Genomic DNA, 5000 nt, shown 5'->3' with positions numbered 1-5000 from the left:
TTCTGAGGTTGTGGTACTCTATTGGCCTTCACATCTCTTCCTTCACTGACTTGCACCAGCTCCTTATAGAGCTTCAGTGCAACGCAGGCCAAAACATCCACCTTGTTTTTGTTCGTTATCCCAGCCCCAATGTTTGCCTCAAGAATAGTCTTATTTATTTATTTATTTATTTTATTTAGTTTAATTTATATACCGCCCTAAGCCCGAAGGCTCTCTGGGCGGTGTACAAAAAGATAAAAACAAGCACAATATGTAAATACAATAAATACAATAAACCAAAAAACAAAACAAACAAACAATAACGAACCAAACAACATCCAAAATACGGAAATGCTGTTTAAAATACACTTTAAAATGCCTGGGAGTATAAAAAGGTTTTCACCTCTTTCAGGTACAGGTCCTTCAGTTTGTGTGTTATTGATGATAACAATAATCAAAGTAGTGTAACCTTTTTATTTTAATTTTCACTTTCTACTTGATTCTTGATTGTGCTGGCCCAGCCACTGTCCAGCAGGCCACACCACTGGGCTGATAAACCCCATCCCATCCCAATAAGAGTGACCCATTTTCATCTCAGAAATGTTGAAGGGTTATTGAAATGCATGTTTTTATTAAGAAAATGTGGTCTTCCTCACTTGCCAGCTTTGTACAAACCTTGCAAATGTTTGTAGAAACTTTTAACTACTTCTGGGAGAAACTGCAGATCCTACACTTCAGGGGCATTGTAATGAGAAATACCTTAGCACTTACTTGGATGTCTTAGCTTCATTCTGTGAGCTTACCACATCGCCTTACTGCGCAATAAGATATGATCCTTTCCTATCTCTGTGTGAACCTTTAACCTACAGTTATACTGTTGCATCATTGATATCAAATACTGCCACCTTCATAATGTGACAGTTCCAGAGCTTCCCTTTTTATTTTGCCTTTTTATTAACTAATCTATTTAGTAGGCAAACTGAATAGGCAAACTGCAATTGTAACAAGGTAACATCTCTGGGAAAATTCCTGACAAGCATGTAAGGTGCCCCAGCATAATAGATGTTCCCACAGAAATAAAGGAGAGGAAACCAGTGGCATGTGAGTGCAAGTACTGTCTTGACTGGAAAGGAGCTGTCAGGATTTGATGTCAAGAGTCACTGATGCAACAAGATAACTGTGTTGAGCCATGTAAACACTAACTGAAATGGAAGTGGCCTGTATCCTCAAAGCACACAACTGCCATTGACTCTATTGTCTTCCTTAAGACTTGCACATTAGCAGAGGAATTTTATTTATTCATTTATTTGATGTATATCACACTCTTCCTCCCAGCAGGACCCCAGGGCAGCAATCAGGAATCAGGATGTCACAGGCCAAGGCCAGCCCCAGTGGCACTGCCAGGTTTGAGGAGGCCCTGGGCAAGATGCCCTCTGGACTCCCCACCCCACCCACCTTACCATCCTGGTGAGAAAGGGACTTACCCCCACGCACACTTCTCAGTCAGCAGTAGGGAAGGATTCCCTTTTTAGGAGGTTTTTAACAGGGTGGGGGTTGAGGGGGTATAAATTATATTGTTTTAGTACTGATATGTTTGCTGCCCTGGGATCCTTTGGAGGAAGAGTGGGATATATATTTAATCAATAATAAAAAATGACAAACCTTCCCTTGGCACTGCCCCTAGCACACCTTACAACATCTATAAGATTTTTTGAAGAAAGGCTAGAAAAAGACAAGGAGTCCCCACCGCCTGCCCGGCCTTTTCCTCAACCCAAACTCCTCCTCCTCTCTTGCAAATGCTGTCAGCTCCCACCACAACACCTTCTTTATATATATATATATATATATATTTAAGAGCTGCAAATGGAGCAGAGTTCCAGACAGTCATGCCTACCATCTTCAGTTCTCAGAGTGCCTCTAGACCCATACAGGATGCAGATGCACTCTGGGGAATTAACAATGGCAAGCATAACTGTTTGTTACAGCAGTTTGTCCACTTAAAATGTCTTTTAAAAATGAATGAGGGGACTGCTAGATGCTGTGGGTCCTGGACTTGCGCTCTGTGGTGCCGCTGGCTGGCCCATAAGTTTGCTGCCTGAAGCAGAGCACAAATTCCACTCAGACCACCCTCAGTGAGGGGCAACAGTTTAGGAAACCTCGCCACACTGTTCTAACACCAGTTCCCACCTTCATCTACTTTCCACCCCAATGGTGGCACCTGAATCAGACTATTTCATCCTTCTGCATGGTAGGGCCAGCCCTGCAGTCTCTGAAATGAAGGCTTGTCAAGGGCAATGATGGTGGAGTCATCATTTGACAAAAATACCAACTGGATTAGTGGGTGCCTTTGAAGACAGAGAGAGAGATTTAACCTGCAATTATTGTTTCCTGAGGAGTGGGATTTTCTTGGCCTCCACCAATTAGCAAATGTAGGAGATGGTTTTTAAAAATAAAAAAAATTGAACAAAGCCAAACAGTAACAAGATGGTCCGTTAAAAGACATAGAGCCCAATCCAGCTCATGTGTATGTCATCGGGGGGGGGGAAGGAATCATCGCACAGCTGATATTTCTGCAGCTCTCTTGGGTTAAGAGTAGGATATCTCCTGATGTGGCTCACAATCATTTCATCTGGCCCTCTAGGTCCCACCAAACAATCACCTGGGGGGCAGGGAGAGAGAAAGGGGTTTGATGTTGTGCAAACTTAGGCAATTGCAGCTCCTTCCTCACAAGAAGATTTGCTACAAGAAGATCAAAATGGAGGGGGAAATGTCTTGCCAGACTTGTCTTTGAAAGTGCAAAATATAGTCCATACATATTGCATTGCCTTCATGTAATTTTGCGGATGTAAATGAAGTTAAGAGGCTTTAAATTAGAGGCTTTAAATATCTTTGCAGGTGTGTTAAGGGTGTTTCCCATGTGGGTCTGGTCCTTCCCACTACTGCAACGTGCCCCCCTCCAACAGCTTTCCATCCGCGTAAAGTGGCCATGAGAAATGTTCCCCACCCTGCTTTAGACCAATATGCAGTAGCAGGACCCAACAAATTTGTTGACCAGGCCCCTTCCACCTCTCTTTGAGCCCATAGGATGAACACAGGAGAACTGCAGCTGTCCTGACAAGGCTTAAAGGCTCCCTTACCCATGCCCTTACCCACACGCTAGCAGAAATATTTAGTATCTGCATGTGACAATATGATCCACTAGATGCAGCCTCTGCATGTTGTGCTTCCCGGGAAAAAGCAGAAATTGGTGAAGAGCAACATCCAATTCCTCTAAGTATGCATACAAACTTGAAAGAAGCCCAGCTGGCCACACTGGATTTATTTTATTACATTTGTTTCCACTTTTCTGCCATTATGGAACTCCTGGCACCATTTATGGGGTTCCCAGGAAGTCTTCTATCCAGGCACTAACCAGACCCAGGTCTACTTAGCTTCCTTGAACGTGTTCCAGGGTTAGGGTTGCCAGGTCTCTGGTTTTTGCCTGAAGACTCCGAGTTTTGAGGGTCTTCTCCGGGTGAATCACCTTACTCTTCAGACTCTTAGCTTTCATTTTTTAAAAAAATAAGTTTCTAGGTGGTCTGGTTCAAAAGATTTAAACCAAAATGTCTGCCAAACCGCCCTCTGCAACTTCTGTTAGTACCAGCTGCTCTAATCCCTGCCCTTTCAGGTTTTGAGCCAATCAGTGAAGTCAGGGTTGTCATTGACAAGATTTGTTGACCCCCCCCAGGCAATACCTAAACCCCGTTTCAAGTTCTGAGAACAGTTTCCATTTTCTTCTTGTCTTACATGAGGAATTCAGTAAACATATAGCTTTTAGCAGCATAAAGAGTACTTTTTCTGTACAGGATTGGGACTTGCTTCTGAGTAAACATGCATAGGATTGCACTATGATCTGTTGGTAAGCATAAAAGTATGATCTTGGTAAGCATAAAAGTGTGCATGCAGGGTTTTTTAATTACTTGCAAAAATTGTATATTATATATTTTTCAATAATTTTTGAACAGAAATTTTAAAAAGTGTACATGCTGCAGTGTTATACTTTTCTAATTAAGGAGTCAAGTTTAAATTTTACTGGACTGTTGAAGAGGGCAGTTTGTCTTATTCATAACCTGTTTTGAAAACCTTCCCAATATGAAGCTTTTCTGGGAGTAAAGCTGTAATGCTAATTCCATATACCTGGGAGCTAACCTCACTGAATTCAGTAGGACTTACTTTTGAGTAGACATGGTTAGGATTGTGCTGAAAATCAATGGAACTTTTGAGTGAACAAGAGGGAGTGGTTCCTGGCCGCCTGAAAGAGGCGGCAGTGAGACCGCTTCTGAAAAAACCTTCCTTGGACCCAGCTATAGACCAGTGGCGAATGTTCCATTCCTGGGCAAGATCTTGGAACGAGTGGTTGCAGGCCAGCTCCAGGCGCTATTGGATGAAACCAATTATCTAGATCCATTTCAATCGGGTTTTAGGCCCGGTTTTGGCACCGAGACAGCCTTGGTCGGCCCTGTATGATGATCTATGTCGGGAGAGGGACGGAGGGAGTGTAACTCTGATGATTCTCCTTGATCTCTCAGCGGCTTTTGATACCATCGACCATGGTATCCTTCTGGAGAGGCTCGTGGAGTTGGGAGTTGGAGGTACTGCTTGGCAGTAGTTCTGCTCCTACTTGGCAGGTCGTCTTCAGAAGGTAGTGCTTGGGGAACACTGCTCGACACCGTGGGCTCTCCAATGTGGAGTCCCGCAGGGGTCAGTTCTGTCCCCCATGCTTTTCAACATCTATATGAAGCCGTTGGGTGTGGTCATCAGGAGGTTTGGAGTGCGTTGCCATCAGTACGCTGATGACACGCAGCTCTACTTCTCCTTTTCATCTTCGTCAGGTGAGGCTGTCAATGTGCTGAACCGTTGCCTGGCTGCGATAATGGACTGGATGGGAGCTAACAAACTGAGGCTCAATCCAGACAAGACTGAGATGCTGCTTGTGGGTGGTTTCTCTGACCAGATAGTGGATATACATCCTGTCCTGGACA

This window comes from Rhineura floridana, chromosome 5, assembly GCF_030035675.1.
Source record: "Rhineura floridana isolate rRhiFlo1 chromosome 5, rRhiFlo1.hap2, whole genome shotgun sequence".
In the NCBI taxonomy this organism is placed as follows: Eukaryota; Metazoa; Chordata; class Lepidosauria; order Squamata; family Rhineuridae; genus Rhineura; species Rhineura floridana.
Note: the sequence above shows the minus strand (reverse complement) of the source record.